The sequence below is a fragment of the Benincasa hispida genome, chromosome 12 (genome assembly GCF_009727055.1).
Source record: "Benincasa hispida cultivar B227 chromosome 12, ASM972705v1, whole genome shotgun sequence".
Lineage (NCBI taxonomy): Eukaryota > Viridiplantae > Streptophyta > Magnoliopsida > Cucurbitales > Cucurbitaceae > Benincasa > Benincasa hispida.
Genome location: NC_052360.1, coordinates 73,452,275 through 73,460,497, shown reverse-complemented (window position 1 = coordinate 73,460,497; position 8,223 = coordinate 73,452,275).

The following is an 8,223-nucleotide window of genomic DNA, read 5'->3' as shown; positions in this document are numbered from 1 at the left end:
AAAGCTTGCCATCTGCCTCTCGAGTTGGAACATAAAGTAATGTGGGCAAGTGCGAGGGAAGTTCGGAAGTTGTAGTTGAACGAGCTGGTCGAGTGAAGAATTAAGCCCCACTATAGGGGTAATGTGGAACGATGCATGGAGACCATCGACTTAGACAAGAAGGATTGACCGCTTGCAGGGATGCTATTGTGGTAACTCTAAAGAACCTCTTTCAATCAGCATCCCTACATCTATGTTTATCGCTTTTTTACCGCTTTCTTTACTATTTTCCTTATAGCTTTTTTTAATGCTTTCTTTACTGCTTTCATAAATTAGTTTATTGCTTTAGTATTGCATTATTCAACTTAGTTTATTACTTACATTAGTTTAATTTCATGCTTTTATTTACTTTCCTACCTTAGTTTGCATCTAAGCGTTGAGTTGTTGATAAAAAAATAATAAAAATAATAATAATAATAAAAATTAATAATATACTTTAATAAATATCCAGTATGCATTGCGATGACGGGTGTATCTTGATAGATACACTTTGCGCCCATCTTACACAAATGCATTGCGTTGACGGATGAGTGTGCGCGTGTGTACACTGCGCCTATCCTCAGCAAAAATGCACTATGTCGAGATAGTGTTGCGCTGGTAGAAATACCATGAGCCCGTCCTCTAGAAATGCGTTGAGTTGAGGGGTGTGTTGCACTAATGCATGCGTTGTGCCCGTCCTCCGCAAATATGCATTTCCGGTAATGGATGCATTGTGTTAATCTTTAACATTGCACCCGCCCGAATAAAATAAAATTATAAAATATTTTGGGAGAGAGTAGTCGAATCGTTTAAGCTTCCAAGGAATTATGACTTAGCAGACGAAAGAATGTCCTTTCTGCTAATTCATAAATGGGAGAAGCGCGACGACAAGATTTTTAAGAATCTCGAAGCCTTCCACGCAGAGATTTCGTTGGGCCCATCAAGGCCCAACCTATAAATCTCACCTTTCTTCAACCGAGTAGCTTATTTGAATCCCTTCCGAAAGAAACCCTAAGTATTTCCTCTGCATACCAGGCTTTCTGATTCCCTTCCTCAGACCAAAGAAATTTCCAACTCTTTCATTCAACTGAAACCATGGTCGGGCAATCTTCACACTCATCTTCCCTACCATCAACACCTTCCCAAGCCCCCATCACCGCACGGGAGGCGGCATTCCTCGCTGCTAGCCACTATCTTGCCGCCCAGCCCAAGCCTGCCCAAAGAATTTTTGGGAAACCTCGGCAAAAACCTTATGTAGTCAAACCATTCACCATCCGAGAGGGGCCGAGCACAGAGAGTGCCCCTACCACCAAACTTGAGGTGGCGCTCCCAATACCTTCGTCAGAAATTAAGCTGAAGAGAAGAGACGAAAAATAAGTATTTGAGAGTATTTTAAGCAATATGGAAAGAGGGGGGCTACCAGAAGCGGGAGTTGTAAATCAGCCTTTACCTTTGGAGGAGGATATGGCAAAAGCTTCGCGGAGAAGGGCCTTGGCCGTTGCAGATCCTAAGGAGGCTATTCCAATAGACTCCAATGAGGGACCCATCAGGGCCGTTTTAGAGGTGGTAGGAGTGAAGAAGTAGCCAGAGACGACTAAAGGGAAGAAGAAAAGAAAAAGCAAAGAAAAACGGGTAGAAGAAAATGAAGCTGCCCGACCGAAGAAGAAGAAGAGTGAAAAGAAGAACTTGAAGGAAGAGAAGAGGAAGAGGGTAAAAAGCCCAGATTTCGATGGAGAGTCAACCACCGCAAGGGTGGAAGAGGGGGTGTCAACGCAAGCCCAAGCATCAACAAAACCTCAAGTCTCATCAACGCATATAAGAATGATTGTGACTAAAGACAGAGAAGATCCAAACATTACCCTTCTGATGCGGCATTGCAAGGAGAATGCGCCGCAAGGGTCAACAATTGACCCATTATTTTTGCAACGCATAGCAAAAGAAAAGGAGAGAAGGAAAAGAGAAGAAGAGGAGAAACAAGAAAAAATGTCACGTGCATGCCAAATCATCGCATCAGGTGATTTGGCCAAGAAACTGTACGATGAAGAAGTGCGCCGTGACAACGCAATAGTGGAAGAAGAAGAAAGAAGAAGGCTCGAGGATGAGCAACGCATTTTGCTTGCCTCAGAGCAGTTTGAGAGAGATATGAGAGAAGAAGAAGAAGAAGAAGAAGAAGAAGAAGAAAAGAAGAAGAATGAGGAGAAAGAAAAACGACATAAAGCCAATGTGCAGCGCATTAGAGAAAACAAGAGAAAAGAAGTAGCGGAATGGAAAAGGTAACAAGAAGAGCAACGCAAGGAAAGAGAATCAACAAAGATAAAAGTCCCGCCTTACATTTGCTCAAGAAAAGGGCAAAGCAAAAGTTGAGAGCAGCGAGCTTACGTTGACCAGGAGGCACCCATCAACAAAGAAAGAAAATGATGATATGATAATGGAGATGGGTTTCTTCCCTGCGTTAATGCCACTACTAGATCTGATTACAAGTGTTGTGTTGGATCATGGGTGGGAGACTTTCTGCCAATGCCCATCCATCATTATTCTTGTGGTAGTGAGGGCCTTTTATCATGGCCAGCTCCATGACACCGAAGATGCGGTGGTCATAGAAGGAAGGGTAGTGCCATTCAACGTAAGGGACATCAATGAACTGTATAAGATGAAGAACATCCCGGAAGCTCCGGGTAACAAGATAATTTATGATCCTAAAGATGTACACATGGAGGATGCACTAAAAGTATTAACGCAACCGAGCACCCAGTGGTCGTATCTTTAACAAGCATTAAGACCCTTGCCTTCAACAAGCTGCTCCCAGAGGCGCGACTTTGGGTATACTTGGTGAAACGACAACTTATCCCAACAACGCATGGTAAGACAATTTCAAAGGATCGAGTGATGGCTGCATATTGTATAGCGTGTGACATTCCGATTGATGTAGGCCAGTTGATTGCGAAGCAAATTTGAGGCTTTGTTGGCCGTGTAAGAGGCCAATACTTCTTTTCATGGACGATTTCGAGCTTGTGCCTCTATGTGGGTATAGGAATTGATAAAGAGCCCATGCCTGAAGTCCACGGCCTCATCCATACAAAGATCCTGAGAATGCTTCTCAAGGATTCCCCACACTATCCCGAGCTTCCACCCAAATGGCCCCTCATAGATCTAAATGCGCTGTAATAACCCAAGCCAAAGTAGTAGCGCAAAAATGATAAAGGAAAGGAAAAAGTCCAAGATCAATCACCGCAAGAGAAAACCCGAATACCCTTGGACCCCTTACTTTTAATCATTCGCACTTCGAGCCCTCCAATGGAACCCCTTTCCCCTCTTCTTGAACACTTCACCAACCTCCTCCTCGCTCTAGACTCAACCACCGCATCCCTAGCAGCGTGTCCCCACTATCCATCTCCACCTCACTTTTCACCTCCATCGCCGTATGTTGACGACCCACACGGTTTAGGAGTAGGCCCTTCTGCTCAACCTCAAACCGATGTTAGTGAGACATCGACGGTGCAACCCACCCTTGCAACCCTTGCTGTTGACTTAGCAGAAATGCGGTCCCTCTTCTCTCACCAACTTAAATTCTTCGGCCAAGTAATAATAGAGTTGCAGGAGAGCAACGCAGAGTTGCAATGCAGTAACACAATGGTGCGGCAGGCGATGATTAATATTCAACGCAATATCTTCACCATTCGATTGAACCAGAGACAGATGACAGAGCGCAACCATGAATACTTCAACTTCTTAACAACATACTTACATGGTCCCATGGTGCCTCCCCATCTACAGCAATCTCTGTAGTTTCAAGATGCGCCTGAACGAGCTCCTCTGCAACATCACCCTCAAAATCCCCCGCCGCAACTCTAAATTTGGGGGTGTGTCACCTTCTCCGCAATTTTGCAATTTTTCTTTACAGCCATTCTTTCATTATTTTTATATATATATAGAAGCTATACCTTGTATTCTTTGTACATGCTAAAATTTTGTGTTGTAATGTTTGTAATTCTTTGTATACTTAGTTAAATTTTATACAACTGAGTAATTATTCTTTCCATATGCGTTAGCCTCTTTACTTATCATCCTTTGTCAATTATTGCGGTAATTCTTGTATTTTATTTTGCGTTTAATTGCACTGCCATGATGAGTAGTATGCATACCCTTAGCAATATTTCTTATACATTGCACTTTCTGACTAATACTTAGACAATTCATCGCAATAGCTCTGCTTTACCTTCTCTATTTCAAGACTCTGCTCAAACCTTATTTTCAAAATTTTGTCTAAGTGTTTTGTCTTTTCTGTCCAAAGTAACGTAATGAGGACCTTGCGCATCTCTAAATTTGGGGGTGGGGAAGGTCTGAGCAGATGTGGTCATAATCAGGCAAATGCATTCATCATCATTATTAAAAAAAAAAATTCATAAAAACTCCAATGTCAGCGCAAGAGAAAAATCCCAACCTGATAAGAGTGAAGTCGTGAAAGAAACCTGATCATAGTTGGATGTTCGCATGTCACCCATGGGAGTAAGTAAAAAATGAAGGTAGGTTTCCAGGATCGATGCAATACGAAGAAAAGAGAGAGAAAATAAGGATAAAAGAGATAACTCCTCTGACCAGCAAAAGTAAAACTTGGCTGAAGATCAAGAGTTGAAGTTGAGATTGGTACACAACCGAAGTTGGATGCTCGCATGACACCCNCGTGGGAGCAAGCCAAAACGAAGGGTGTAACCATGATCAACATTCTCTAATAAGATGACGCAAACCAGGCCACCGCATAAAGATCCACTTCGTTGTTTTTGCAAGAAGAGGTAAAACATTCTTCTCAAAACTAGAAGGGAATTTTGGGTAGAGGTTTGTTGTAGATAAGAATAAAGTAGAGCATGTGATGAAATGTTAAAGGATAGAAGGAACTTGAGTTGTTGAGAAATTTTATAGAGGTAGAGCATTCGGAGTAGCCGATTGATGCAAAGTTAGGATGGGAGTTAAGCAGAATTGCCTTAGTCGAAGATATGCTTGAGGACAAGCATATATCTAAATTTGAGGGTGTGATAACTTATAGAAATACAAGTTATTTATGTTGTTTTATTTAGATTATGCGGCAAAAAGAAGGAAAAGTTGCATCGATAGTATAAGAATTGGCTAAGAAATACGAAAATTATAAAGTGTCGTGAACACACCCACTAACCTCATTATGATCGCGAAATGGAATGTCCAAGTCTTTGTTTTGCAGGAAATAGGTCACCGCATGCATTAATTGCTCGAGGACAAAAATGAACAACGCATCTACTCAGCATGCATCAATCGATCAAGAATGAAAAGATCAACGCAATTGCAGCGCATGCGACGATCGATCATGGATTCAAACAATCAACTCATTTCCACCGCATGCGGTAGTAAAAAAAACTACATCGCATGCGACGATTGATCGAAGATGTGAAGAGCAATGCATTCGCGAGCGATTCTGACAAGTGTACAACTTTTCTGTTGTACAATTCTGACAAATTGATCGTGGAGTAGAGAGGAATTTTCCATTATGCCATGGTAGGAATTATCAGAATTACAAAGTGGGACCATCAATACAAGATCCGAGGTTTATAAATAGCTTCCTTGAATTCATTGCAGAGGAGGCTGGTCTGAAGAGACTTTACAGAGAAAATCCGGGAGAACGACAAGACAAGGCTGAAAGGTGAGTCTTTGAGCAAGAAACTCTTCCCATTCCTAAAGCAGAAGCTCTGTACAAGAGGTCACTTCTACCGGGAAAGAAAGCCTGAGAGGGAAGCTTTCCACTCCATCTCATCCATACGCCGGTAAGCACAACGTCTGCAATCGAGATCTGTGTCAAGACATTGACACTCTTTCCGTATTTGTTTCTATTCTTTCATTCATCTACTGTGTTCATCTTNCAAGCACAACGTCTCCGATCGGGATCTGTGTCAAGACATTGACACTCTTTCCGTATTTGTTTCTATTCTTTCATTCATCTACTGTGTTCATCTTCTTTAATCTTTCATTCACAAATCATGTATCAAACGCTAATCTTTAGAATTAAATATCATTATTGTCATCATTATCATCTCTCTGTTCCTTTCCACTCATTTATCATCCATTTTCTCCATCATGTGTTCTTAATCCCCTGGGTAAAGGGAAAGGATTAAGTGAGTGAGTTAATCTTTGTTAAGGTAATCGGCTGAGTTTAGCTAAAGCATGCTCGACGACATCTTCACCTGTGAGAGCAGAAGTGAAGATGTTATTCCACCTATCGAGAGAAGGTTGGAAGAATGCGTTAACTAAAGCGAGAAGTATTTCCAGAGATGGAAACAACCTTTCATTCATTATGTTCATTTCTGTTTCACTATAGATATATGGGAACACGGCCAATCACTGAAAGGTGTACGCCAAGGGAAAGCGGAACCTTAGTTGCGTCTTTAACAAGATTAATGAACTTGCGATGTCCTTGCACTCAACTCATTCCTTTTCTGACTCATTCACAAGACTTACCACCGCATTCATTATATTCTTTTGTACAACTTCACAGCCAGTCCTCACCTTGTATCATTAGTAGTTTAGACATTTATTTTATTTACAACACAATTTACTTTTCAGTGCAATTTACACTTTCTGCACAAACCAAAAATTCTTTATTCTTTATGATAACAGATCACATTTACCACATTAGTATCACATCTAAACAACAACAAACCCCGTGTTCGACCTCAAGTCATTCCAAGAAACTTACGTTGGAATTATACTTGGTTCCAGTGCAAGAAAACTTGTGACACACACTACAACATCGCATACTACGAAGCATATTCTCATCATTGCATACACCTAGAACGTAGTATCGCTATAATATCTTTATCGCAAAGCACTTGAGCGCATAGAGCATTATTATAATCATTCATAAGCAATGCATTAGAGATAGATAAAGATGAAAGATATATATTACAATAATTATGATTACAAGTTTTTGGCGCCGTTGCCGGGGACAAGAACTTGAATCATTCATCCATCTATCATTGTGCGCATGCTATAAAGAACATTTTAAATGTTAGTCACCAGCTTATGTCGCACATTAGTTCAAAAGGTTGTGTCCAGTTCGATGCGATCAACACGATGTGGTTATTAATGCATTCTTCAGTATCTTGAATGCGTTGAGGCAATGTTCATCAAAGTCAAATGTTCTTTCTGCCTCCAGTAATGCACTCAATGGTCGTGCAATTTTCAAAAAGTCCTTCACAAAATGTCGATAAAAGCCTGCATGCCTTAAGAAGTGCCTGACATCCTTCACATTTGCTAGAGGTGGGAGCTTTTCAATGGCTTTAATCATCGCCTTATCCACCTCCAGCTCATCCTTGGAGACTTTGTGCCCGAGCACAATATCTTCCTTCACCATGAAGTGGCACTTCTCCCAGTTCAGCACAAGGTTCGTCTCTTTTCATTTCCTCAGTATCTTCTCGAGATTATTGAGACAGACTTCGTATGTTTGCCCGTACATCGAGAAGTCGTCCAAGAAAATTTCTACTGAATCTTCAAGATACTCAGAAAAGATGGCCATCATACACCTTTGGATGTGTTCGGCGCATTGCATAAGCCGAACGGCATGCTTCGAAACGCAAATGTTCCATAAGGGCAAGTGAATGTGGTTTTCTCTTGATCTTCAGGAGCAATCATGATTTGGTTGTAGCCTGCATATCTGATAACTTGTAGAAATACAAGTTATTTATGCTGTTTTATTTAGATTATGCGACAACAAGAAGGAAAAGTTGTGTCGACAGTATAGAAATTGGCTTAGAAATACAAAAATTGTAAAGTGTCGTGAACACACTCACTAACCCCATTGCAGGAAATAGGTCACCGGATGTGATAACCGCTCGAGGACAAAAATGAACAATGCATAAACACAGCATGCGGCAATCGATCAAGAACGAAAAAGATCAATGCAATTGCAGCGCATGCGACGATTGATCATGGATTCAAGCGGTTAACAAAATTCCACCTCATACAATGATCGATCGAAGATGAGAAGAGCAACGCATTCGCAGGGACTTCTGACAAGTGTACAGCTTTTTTGTTGTATGATTCTGACAAATTGATTGTGGAACAGAGCGGACATTTCCACTATGCCATGGCAGGAATTATCAGATTTTCAAAATCGGACCACTAATATAGAAGAAGCCAAGGTCTATAAATAGCTTCCTCAAATTCAATGTTAAGGAGGCTGGT